Source organism: Microtus ochrogaster, chromosome 8 (genome assembly GCF_000317375.1).
Source record: "Microtus ochrogaster isolate Prairie Vole_2 chromosome 8, MicOch1.0, whole genome shotgun sequence".
Taxonomy (NCBI): Eukaryota; Metazoa; Chordata; class Mammalia; order Rodentia; family Cricetidae; genus Microtus; species Microtus ochrogaster.
This window is the reverse complement of record NC_022015.1, coordinates 51,339,467-51,352,145: the sequence shown is the minus strand read 5'-3', so window position 1 is coordinate 51,352,145 and position 12,679 is coordinate 51,339,467. Positions and strand designations below refer to the sequence as shown.

Genomic DNA, 12,679 nt, shown 5'->3' with positions numbered 1-12,679 from the left:
CCTTACTTACAAATGCTGATGTTAGGAAAAGCAGGCATTCAAAGAAGTATGGAATATGTAGTATTTTTTTTCAACTCTCAGTCTCTCCTCACTGACCCCAATAACCCTAAAACCTTCCTGTTATTTTAATTAAAATATTTTTCTTGAGATACAGACATGTGCCTCAATAGTAAGGCTGGAGGAACAAGTACAGTTGATAAGGAGGCATAAATTAACTTATGTGTTATAAGTACAGTCAGTTAAAACAAAAAGCAATTATTTTTAATTATCACAATGTTAAGGGCACCATGGGTTTCAACCTAAAAAAAGGGGTGTGGCTTTGAGAGCACTGTTGGAGGAGGTAAACAAAGGCTGCACTGCCTTGGAAATGTGTAAAAACTGTCTGATTTGGTGTTAAATTTGCGCCCAGAAAATCTGTTTAACTACAGATTTCTCTATTTTTTTTCTCTTCCCATCTCTCCTCACTCCACTTTTTCTCCCTGCCCACCCCCTCCACAGGAATTTCCCATTTAACCTTTCAATATCCACAGGTCATTAAGAAACTTAATAATCTGATTCAATGATTGCAGCTGGAAGAAACTAAGAACATTATTTTGAGAGAAAAAAAAATCAATTCTTGTTTAACTTTTACAAAATACAGCTCTAAGCCACAGTCTGCTGACGGGTGGGTTGAGTCACATCTGCAAGCAGGAAGTCTACAAACTAGCTATAATAGGTTCAATCACAGAGTATGAAATGCAGGAGACACGAGGGAAAGCAAATGGGAACACTTCCCTTCCACTTCTTGCTGACAGGAAGAAATGATGAGCCGGACCAGAGGGCAAGTCCTCTGTACACGGAGACAGCAGGCGCACATTCAAGTGCTTATTACAGGGTGATGGAGGACACTTACTCCCAGTCTGTACTGGTCTCCTAAAACACCCTCCTACCCACTGCAGAGGCTCCCGCTGTCCTTCATCAGACATGCACACACCCAGCCTTACAGAACTCAGTAAGAATCCAAATGCCAGGCATATGGTGCACGCCTTTAATCCCAGCACTCAAGAGGCAGAGGCAGGTGGATCTGTTTGAGTCCAAAGCCAGCCTGGTCTACAGCGTGAGTTTCAGGACAGCAAAGGCTACAGAGAGAAACAGTCTCTCGAGGAAAAAAAAAAAAAAAGAATGCAATCCTTTTGCCTTGTTTATACTCTTTCAAGTTCCTCCTTTAGTGTGTGTGTGTGTGTGTGTGTGTGTGTGTGTGTGTGTGTGTGTGTGTGTGTGTGTGCTGGGATTAAGGACATGTGTCACCACTGCCCAGCTCCCACTATAATTTTAAAGAGAGCCTATTTTTTTCCTTTTGGTTTTGATTTTGGTACGAGTGCTCTGTGTGTATGCCTGCATGCCATGAGAGGGCATCAGCTCCCATTATAGATGGTTGTGAGCTGCCATGTGGGTGCTAGGAATTGAACTCAGGAATTGAATGGTAGCCAATGCTCTTAACCACTGGGCCATCTCTCCAGTCCCAAGAAAATATATTTTTAAACGGAAACTTTAGGCTTGTAGAAACAACCACGATATCAGCATAATCCAATCAATGATTTCCTGAGCAACAACAGTCAACTGAGTGGTCAACAATCTTTGTTTCTGAGACTGCCTGCACAACTCTTAAAATTTGGCTAGGCAATCTTTCTCTTCTATTAAGATCTTAGAAAATCTCTACAATGTAATCACTGTTGTGTCTAAAAAGAAGTAAAAGCAAACAACGAAAATTAAAATATTTCAGAAAAGAGGTATACATAAATTTCAAAAGCAAATAATACATTTTACTATAGTCATCTGAACTTCTGACCCAGTCAAACTGTTGGCTCCCAGCTGCTTTGAATTTTCAATTAAGATTCTATATTCCCAACTTCCTGTCTTAGAAAGAGGCATGACAAAGAGAACATCAAAGTGACATTCAGATTTGTATGTGGTTTAGTTTAAAGGGATAATGTTATGGGGTCTCATTTAATTTTTCTTTACATAGAGATTGTCCCTGCTGCTAAACAATGAGTTCAGGCTTGCACACACAAAACGGCTCAATAAGAAATAAACTCAGGGACTGGAGAGATGGCTCAGAGGTTAAGAGTACTGACTGTTCTTCCAGAGGACTTGAGATCAATTACCAGCAACCACGTGGTGGCTCACAACCATCTGTAATGAGACGTGGTGCCCTCTTTTAGTCTAGAGGCCACCATGCAAACAGAATGCTCTACACAAAATAAATAAATAAATCTTTTAAAAGAAAGAAAGAAAGAAAGAAAGAAAGAAAGAAAGAAAGAAAGAAAGAAAGTAGAGAAAAAGGAAATAAACTTAGAGCCAGTGATGACGCACGCCTTTAATCCCAGCATTCAGTAGGCAGAGGCGGGTGGACCTCTGTGAGTTCAAGGTCAGCCTGGTCTCCAAAGTGAGTTCCAGGACAGCCAGGGGCTACATACACACACACACACACACACACACACACACACACACACACAGAGACAGAGACAAGAAATAAAGAGCACCCAAAAACTTTTTAGAAGCTTTAATTTTTCAAATTTCCAAGTACATACTTAAATGTCAAAGTCATAAAAATTGTGTATTTGAACACATATAGATTTCTATGGAACAAAGAGAAGCTGGAAAGGGGTGAGTTTGTGTGTGTGTGAAGTTTAGAAAAATATACATTATACATTGTATTCCTAAAGCATACTATATAAAATATGTCTTTCTAAAATAACCACTGTGAGGAATTCAGCATGGATCCTACGTCTACACATATAATGGCTACTTGGAAGAAAACAGCAGGTTGAAAAAGCTATGTGCTCTTTCCTCCGAGACCTTAGCTTTAAATGAGCACACCCCAGAGAACTGCAGGCCCCACGGCACTGCTACGACAGGACACACACTCCGCCAGGACACTGGCCCTTGGCCCCTGCCATTTCCAGCCCGTCTCAACCCCAAAGTATGTCACAGTCCCTGCAACTGTCTGGCTTTGAAATCTTCGCTGACTTCTACTGCAACTGATCTTAGAGCAATCCTCTTTCACTGTCATGGAGCTCTGTGTTCCCAATCAAGGTTCCCAGGTGCACAAGGAACAGCTGTGCCCTTACAAATCTCCCCATGAACTGGAAGGATAAGGGATTCAGAAGCTAATTACTGTATATTCCCCTGTCAGCTTTCTCCACTTGGTCAATGTAGACACAGAATGAGCATCACCAAAAGTAGGTACTCAGCAGTATCCACATCCTCTTCCTCACCAACAAAAACGCCTCTAAAATATATGAAGTCTATGAAGATACAGCACAGGGAAAGTATAAGGAATCTTTCAAACATACAATCCTAAAAAGACTAACCACGCTATAAGAAAGAAAAGAAACATCAGTGCCACTAATCATTTACATTGGGATAAGTATCTTTACTTAACATTACTTTTCCTGCTCCAAAAATCACTTTTCAATTAAGTTATACTGTCCTAGAAAGCTTCAGTCAGGGTATAGTAAACACCTGAAAAACAAAAATTAGAAATAATGAGAGGCTTCCCTAAAAATAAGCAAACAACTACGTACTTACATTTAAAATAGTAAGTGTGCCTCGTGAAATAGCAACTTAGGTACAGTTTCGCTGAGAGTATGTCCTTAGCAAGTTACACTGTAATCATCTGGGCAGACACAGACCCCTCATGGAAAGGATATTTAGGGGCCAGAGAGGTAGCCAAGAGGTTAAGAAAATAGGTTGTTCTTGCAGAGAATCCGGAGTTCAATTCTCAGCATCCATATGGTGGCTCCCAACCATCGATATAACCCCAGTTCCAGGAATAGGATGCCTTCTTCTGACTTCCCTGGGCACCAGGTATGCATGCAGGGCACAGATAACACATGTGAGCAAAACATTCAATAACACAAAATAAGTACATCTTTAAATTTTTTAAAAATATTTACAAATGTCTAAGACCAAAAAGCAGCCAAGTAATACTTTCTAACTGTAAAAGTGACCTTTAAGCATTTTCATTAATTCTTATGCCCCTGTCATTCACATTCTATGAAGAATACATCTGACAATGGGGGGACGACTGTAAAATGTAAAAGGAAATTTTAAAAATTAAAATAAAAATGTACTGAACAGCCCTGCCCTTTCAACTCTGCTAATCAAATTCATAAGAAGCAGTGGGTGACAACCCTAAGTCCTTCAACAGCTGAAACATGTCCAAGACTGAGGTACACCATCGCCCCAGTGTTAGGAAAAATACTGGATATCTGGGGGGGGGAAGGGAAGGGTTGAGGCAGCAAAGAATATAGCCAATACCACTTCCCCAAGCAGAAAGAAAAGCAAAAGGGGGCAGAGAACACAAGCCTCTGCGTGGAACTGTGGAACTGTCAATCATGAATGGCCTCCTTCTAGAATAAGCTCCTGCAATCGGACAAAGAGACCAGACCAAAGCAAACTGGATTCAGCCACTCATGCTCAAAGCCACATAACCGAACTGTAATTCAAAGAAGAAAAGAAGATCTCAAAACAAAAATTTCCCCTGAAATTGAGGACCTTACAGTAAGAAGGAGCGGACCCTCCTGCTGTGAGGCACAGACAATAGGAACCTGCCTTAGGCAGATGCTAGCCAGTCAGCTTTTACTGACCCTTGTTTCATTCTTCCTACCTTACAAAGCCCTCTGTCTGCCAGCCTTTCTACAGAGTGAGAGCTGTCCCCATTCACAAACCCCAAATAAAAGTCAAGCAGATCCACTACTGTTATTGTGTGGTTCCTACTTCTGACAGATTTCAAAGGTTCCGGATCTGAAGAATCAGACAAAGGGGGAGTCATTTGCATCTTCGCCTTTTGCTGTTTCTGTTCATCCCATTACTCTTCTTCAGATTCCCTCCCTCTCCCCATTCATCCTCTTAAAAAGCCCAGTCCACCCCGTTCCAAGTCTCCTTAGATCAGGCTCCCCCTTCACCCTTGTTCCCCATTGGCTAGAAAGACACAGAGAGGCTTCCAACCTGCTGACAGTGACAGATGGCTGTGCAGAGGCCCACAATGGAGGCTCCCGCGTGTCATCTCCTTGCAGCTGACCTTCCAAGGAAAAACCCAAAGCTGGGGTCTGACCTGAAGGAGGCCGATTTAATTAATACAGCAAAGGGCAGGGCTGCCAGTGGCCTGCAGTGGCTGGCTGCATTCTCTGCAGACTGCTAGGGACAACCCTTTAAAACGCTGCCCAATAAGAAAGCGCCAGCAGAAAGTTGTGTCAGTAGAGCTGAAAGGTAGGGGAAAGGCCAAAAGAAGAGGTGTGCTTGACTAATCCATGCAGATGAATGCGCAGATGAATCTAAAGGCCATCATCTAGTGACACACTAACACTGAAATGTTAGGACTCACAGAATAAAGACTATGTTCTGGCCTGTTTTGCAAACCAAGGACGATTAACAAAGATGCCCAAACTGAAAAGACCTAGGCTACTCAATCATGGGACTATAACCCAAGTATATTACCATCTTTTGCCCCAAAAAGAAGCTTTCTAATCAGAGAACACAAGAACAAATTCTAGTTTGTTTGTGTTTGGTTTTCGAGACAGGGATTCTCTATGTAGCTTGGCTGTCCTGGAAGTCTCTTGAAGTCTTTGGATCCTGAAGGCATGACATCACCTGCAGGTGAGTTCCAAGCCAGACTACAAGTCATGCTCCATCTTCTCCCAGAGCATGTGAAACCTCAGCCAAGCAATGTGGGCATATTCCACCTTGTCAGCAATTGCACTGGTATTCTCCAAGACTAAACATGCCTGGTACTGCAGTTGCTCCTCCCATGACCAAGATGGTGGTCCGACTTTGTGCAGCTAAACAAGGGAGGGATGAAAATCTAAGAAGCATGGCCTGCTTAGGTGTCCCAGATTCAATAACAACAGCAACAAAAATGGAAAAGACTAGAAGGTTCCAGGTCAAGATAAGACAATGTGGTAACTGGGCAACTCGGAAAAGTTAGTTACTGGCTGACCTTGGTGAAAATGGCTGAAGGTCAGACGCTGGCTAGGTAGTCAACAGCCACCCCTAGTAAGTGAGAGGATGCCATAAGCCTTGCAGAAAAGGCTTCCCGTCCCCTTCCCTTTCAAGGAACTAGTTCCTAACTGCTAACAGCCTTTATTTCTATTTGATCATGCCATCCGGTGGCTGGGAGTGGTCATGAACACATTCCCATTGAGCAATTAAAGCCACAACTTTCACTTCACAAGTATAACCTTTTAAGCTTCATGTGGGGGCTTCATAGTCAGTCAAGAAAGTTGGTTTTATTGTAGTGGCCTTTTCAAAAGAAAAGACGCCCACAGTGAATTTTTCTCACTTATACTGAAATGGGATATAGGCATTTTTTTTTTCTGCTACTGACTCACACTTGCCAAACTATTCATTCTTTAGGAAAGAGTATTGGAACCAATAGTCAAAACCATTATAGTGCTGAAGGCTTCCAGGCTCCAAAAGGAAAGCCAATAACTGAGGGAAAGCTTCCAAATCAGTAACTGATTCACTCAAGAGACTCAGTTTCCAGACGTGACCAAAAGGACACCTAGTTTGTAGTGCAGTGGAAACTATTCCTTTCTTAGTGGCTTAATAAGAATTGTCTTAAACTGCAATTCTCCAAGAGCATTTCTACACAGTGCTAAAACTACAGGAATGCACTAAAGATCACCATCTCTCCTCTGCAACTTGTAAGATTCTCATCCATGTGGCAGTGTGACAAGAAGCAGGAGACAGATGTAGAGTTCAAGGTCATCCTTCCTCATATGACAAGTTCAAGGCCAGCCAGAGCTACTTGAGACACTACCTCAAACAAGCAAACAATACCAAAGTTCTTACTAAATACAACTTTACTTTTGCTTACTGTTCAAACAAAGAAACAGTCTTGGTGCGCCTCATGTAAAAAGGTCACCATTTTCCGCCTTGAAAAGACAAATCTGTCTACAGAGGGAATTTCAAAACAGATTTGTCTCATAGATTAAAGGACTAATTTGTAAGGAGACAGTAATTACAGTTTCTGGGTGAGTCTGCTTCACTTTTTTAAAGAAAACATTTTACTAAAGACCCCATGCCTCCTTTGTCTATCTGATGCCATATTCCTTACCTACTGCTATATTTGCTGGTTCTTGACAAATAGCGTTAAAGGCTCTCAAAATGAGCAAGAGGAAACACACACACACACACACACACACACACACACACACACACACACACACACACACTATCCCTAGCATGCTTTTATCCTATGAGTCAAAAAAAAAAAGTCTGAATGTTTCCAGGAACTTGCTTCCTAGGAAAACAAAAAAAAAAGCGCACTTCTACAATATTGCAAATTTGCAACCTATTTACAGAAAATGCAAGTAAAGCTAACATTTCGACACTGAGTTCCTTATTTATCAAATAACACTGTACTACATGGATAAATAAGAGATGAAAAGACATGAATCTACCTTTTAAATTAAGTACAATGGGTTTCTAAGCCCAAGTGAAAACTACTTAAACACTAAAATAACTAATTGCCAACAAAGGCAAAATGAACTAAAAGAATAACTAGGTGAGGTGGGGAAAATTACTGTCTGGAAAAAAGAACAAAGGGGTTCTTGTCCCTGCTCAGCCATCAATTTACTACATGACCTTACCAATTAGTGAGCCTCTTGGGTCTCCACTTCCTTGCTTTATCATTAGTTTTAAGACCCCCTGGAACCACAGGCCGGGATTCAGCAAGTACAGCAGTGTCTGACGCCCTGACTCCCCTTCACGTCACCCAAAAGAGCCACACTAAGCTTTAAATATCTGAGTCTGGGTTTCCATCAAAAGCAATTTACAAAATGTCAGCTGACCCATCTCCAGAGGAGAACTAAAGCCAGTAGCACCCACAGTTTCACGTTTCACCCCGACAACAGCAGCTGTTAGGAGAGCACTTAACAGTCTGGTGGAAAATGATACCTCTTTACAGATGGAGAAAATAAGAGTGATTTTCATAGTCTCAGAAACACAGCTGCCCCACCCCCACCCTAGTCATATGTTGACCTTGTTGAGACAGTGGCTCAGAGAGAGCTGCCTTGGGAGACAAACTCAGACAGGCCCTCTTGAGTGATGCCCTGGACCAGACAGCCCCTCCCTCTCATCAATGCTCACAAGCCAAAGCCAGCAAATTTTTTTCGGTGAGTGGGAGGGGCAGACGCCTTGGCAGGGGAGGTACATCACAGGACAGCAGCCAGGCACGAACACCTGCTTCCATTCTGGAAAGAGTCAATAAACAGAAACCTACGGCCGAGGCCAGTTTCATTAAGCCATAATTTTCCTTTATTTGTAGCTTGTTTAAAACTACAGAATAAAGTACCATTGGATTGGCAGTGTTAATTCAGTAATTTGCATATCAACTGCAAATTTAATTGACTCCATTATACTCAACAAGCATTTTAAAACTTATCTCATAGATGAAGAAATTTAGGGATTTGCCCAGTGGTAAATTGTTACCAACTGCCAAAGTCTTCTTTCAAAGCAAACCTTGCCTGACTTCCCCCTTCAATTTTGCTGGGTGTAATGATAAGCCAGTAACCCCAGGGCAGTCATGGTGACTGAGCAATGAGAGGCCAGCCTAGGCTATAGGGAGACCCTGTTTCAAAAACATAGACAAAGGTGGCACTTCTTAAGCCAATTTTCAGTCCCTAGTATTTTGTCTGATTTAACAAATAGTTGTTTCAGAAACTGTTCTACTGCCCAGCCTCCAGGAGGCACTTCCTTTGTCCCCCGAAAGCTTAGGCACAGTGGGTCCCCACTCAACGCTGGGGAGATCTTAGTGTTCTTGGTCCCCAGTTACTCTCATTTCTTCGGCTTCAGTCTTCCTCGTCTTCACTGGAAAGCACACAGGAATCTCCTGCCCCTGGCTTCCCCATCTGCAGCCAGCCACTCCTTCACTTCCCTCTCCCACTAACAGAAAGTGCCAATGAGCATGCTGAGAGTCCTTCCAGAATGTCCAGCACATGATGAGCGATTTGTAAGTATTCGGTTAATGGATCCGTGGCAGCTGGGTAGACTACTAAACTATTTCAGCGCACCTTATAATGTATAGACATTTAAAAACGTGGGTGTCAAACTATAAGTTCAACAGTGATTTTGGTTTTCTCTCTCTGAAATGTGGCTCTGGCTCATCCCTCAATTTCAGAAGCTTGCCTGGAGGCGCACAACTAGTAAGTGGTATCCTTTCAATTTCATAATGGCCCGCAAGCCCACTTAGCTTTGCGCCCATTTTCCTGGCAGCTATGAGGAGAGGCATGGCTGTGCCTTCTAGACTGGAACTGAGGTGTTGCCACACTTCGCTTTTCTGCGATTCTAATGCTTCAGGAAATCCACTAGTGAGAGGTTAGATAAAGAAAGGAGACCTTCCTCAAGCAATTAGCCATGGGACCGGTATTGCACAGAACCTCACAGGAGCCCAACAAAGAATTTATATCCTCATGTCTTGTACACACACACACGCAGATATACACACTCGCCTCACTTCTCAGAGAGAGAACAGGTGATGGATCAAATTCACTTCTAACCTTAATTCTCCGTCCTGTAAGGACAAAAAATAAGATAAACAGTAAGGGACAGACCGAATTTAAAGTCGGAAGACAAAGTTCCAGCCCCAACCCACCACCTCCTTTGACCATAGAGCACATCACATAATTAAGGTGAACTATTTCAAAGACAGGAGAAGGCACCATGGCAAGCTGTCCTCTATTTACCAAAAGAACAGCATGCCGGGTACAGATTCTGCTTTCCCCAGAAATACAAACGTAAAAGAACCCTTCGATAGATAATGAGGGGCACACCAGATTAGGACTCCCAGACCAGTGATGAAGGCTCCAGCTTCCTTAATCTCTAAGGGTATGTTTAATTTATATGTATGTGGATTTAGAAACCTGTTCCGGCATATATACCTGGTTACAGTGGTTACAGGCCTCCCTCAGCTCGGATGGAACCTCTCTCCCACCTCCTCTCCCTCTTTTTCTTTCTTTCTTTCTTTCTTTCTTTCTTTCTTTTTTTTTTTTTTACTGGTAAGAGCTCTCAAGACATCCGCCCACCTTCAACATGTTCGACCATGCAGCACAGGGGAGTCCAAGTCAGTGAGCAGAGCCCAGTGGAAGTTCTTATATATTAGGCACTCTCTTTAAGTAGACATATATCAAAGTCGGCTTCCCTAGCCTTAAGAGGAGGATTTAAGTGAGGTGTTTCCGCTCCAGAGAGAGAGGTCTGGTGACAAACACCAACCCTCACAGGCGAGTCAGGACCTTAGTTTTATTGCTGGAGGGGGGGGATGGGGGAGGGAGAAAGAGGGTTAGCAAGTAGTACTAAGTACAGCCCCTCAGGGCACTCACAGTGAGAGCCCGGTTCTTTGCCAGGACCTGTGGGGAAGTGTTGAGGGGGTGGGGTCCTGTGCTAAAACTGGTCCCCAGCTTTAAAGATGCCCAGATTCTGAAGCCTGGCTTTCCCACAAGGATCAGGGTCACACAAACGCGGGGGACTAGGAGACAAAGCTCCCCCACAAACTTTACAGAAGCGCGCGCGCTCGCGGACGCCGAGACTCCACAATGCACATTCCACCAATCTTTCACTGCAGTCCGCATCCCCCACGCAGCCTTTCCAGAAAGTTTAGTGCTGTTCACACCGACTTTAAAACAGCCATTGTTACCCTCTCCGGGAACTCAAAGTGAGCGAAAAAGGGATCACGCTCCGTTTCCCAAGGACCCTTTTTCGTGGAAGAAGGTTGAGTCTCCGGGTGCGTGCGGACAACCCCGGCGGGGAGGCGCCGGCGAAGGCGGACGCAGGGACCCACGGGGACGTTGTGCTTCTCCGCAAAAAAACGCCAGAGCAGGGACGGCCAGGCCTCCAGGATGCCAAGGTGCGCTAGCGGGGTCCGCGCCCTCCCGGCCCCGGGGACCGCCAAGGAGGCGGGGCTGGGGACCTGCGACCGGCAGAACCTTACCTTCCCCTCCCCCTCCAGGCGTCGGTCTACTCAGGTGTCTACGCGGTTGCCCGAGGAGCAGGAAAGGAGCTCCCGGTGTCCCCGCGTGCGGATCTCCTCTCCATGGCCAGGAACCCGGGACCCGCCGCCTTTTTGAAGCCAGCGGCAGCCGCAGCCTCCGCCGAAGGAGAAGCAGTGGCGACCGGAGAGTAACGCTCCTCCCTCCGCCTCCGCGGCCACCTCCTCCAGCCAGCCCGGCTTGGCGCTCTGGGATCCTTCCCTCCCGGAGGAAGAGGAGGGGAATCGCAGTCCAGCCGGCGCGAGCCCGTGCGGCCCTGAGACAATAGCGACAGGGCGCGTTCCCGAGCCGCGCAGGTCCCCGGTCGGCGGGCGAAGCGGCTCGCTAGGGTCCCCCTCGGCCGCCACCGGCCACACAAGCGCCGGCTCCGCTGGGCCGAGAGTGCTGCGGATTGGGCAGGGGGCCGGGAGTTTAGGGAGGCGGGCGTAGAGGCGGGGCCTAAGGTGGTAGGTGGGGCTTTGTGGGCGGGATGGAGCCTGCGGAGGCTCCTCCCACCTCAAGCAACACGCGAAGGTTCAGCGCCTCCCGCTGCCTCCAGCGGGAAGAGCTCCTGCTGGCACTGCCGGCGGCCAGGGCTACCAAGCAGCGCCCTGGGCTGGACTGCAGACGACTAGCTGGGCATTCGCGGAAACCGGCTGGGCTGAACCTGAATCTGCGCTCTTCAGTAACCTTAGCTGTGCCTGAATCGGTTCCCCGTCGTCTCCTGCTGACATGAATCTGCGTCCTCATCACCGGCAGAAATCTGACCACGCTATTTGGCAGCCATTACCTCCAGGGTTAAGCCGGAGCCTCTGCCCTCATCACCCCTAGCTGAGTCTAATACTGCTTCTCTATCACCTCTTGACATGGCCGATGTGAGCCTACAGTCCCCATCACTCGAAACTGAACCTGCATTTTCTCCTGTCTGGCCACGCTGCTGAACCCCCATTACCAACAGCCTCCCAGCCCCCTGGGTCGATCTCTATTCTCTTCACCCAATACCTCAGTTAGGCATGATCTTTGATCGCTCCCGAATAGAGCTGACGGCACCACATTATTCCCCAGGAATACCCCGCATATTTCCCCCACACCCCAAACTTTCTGCGCCTCAAGTCACCGCACCTCGACTGCCCCCACCTGGCCAGCAAGGATCTGGGTTCGTAGCCCTCCCCGCAGAGGCAGCGTGTTCTTGACTTCAGACTGTTCGGTAGAGAGACTGGAGCAGCCCCAGCATTTCGCGAAAGGGCCAGAATAAATATACCTAGGTCTGACCACGCCTTCTACTCGCGCTGTTCTGGAGTGGCTGAAACTTGCAGGGGGCGGGGATGAAACACTGAAAGCCACTCCTCAGCCCACCCTACACCAAAATACACTGGCCTGGTTGGTAGCTTAGGTAGCCCTAACATCACCTGGTCCCCTCGCGGAAGTTACTCTTGCAGAGGAAAAGCCTTGCCTGCAGCAAAGGGCGCGACCTGGCTTGATCCGTTTAGACCCACGAGGTCCAGAGCTAATGACAGCTGCAAGATTGCCAAATCGGGACAGTTATCATCCTCTGTTTAATTCAGAGTTGGAAGTGTTCCCCCTGGGGAACTGTTTCAATGAATACTGTAAGACAGGATTGCTCATTTTTCAGCCTTGCTTTCTTTGTTTGCTTTCTCCACCCTTCTAGTAAA

The 12,679-nt window shown here is 45.9% G+C and overlaps 1 protein-coding gene across 1 annotated transcript in view; it reads right to left on the bottom strand.

The window, feature by feature from the left end:
• Positions 1 to 11,366, bottom strand: part of Cemip2 (cell migration inducing hyaluronidase 2) — an 80,640-nt gene extending 69,274 nt beyond the window's left edge. The window contains exon 1 of the mRNA XM_013348092.2: positions 10,970 to 11,366. The gene's annotated coding sequence lies outside the window, so the exon portion shown is untranslated. The remainder of the gene's footprint in view (positions 1 to 10,969) is intronic.
• Positions 11,367 to 12,679: the final 1,313 nt, after the last annotated feature.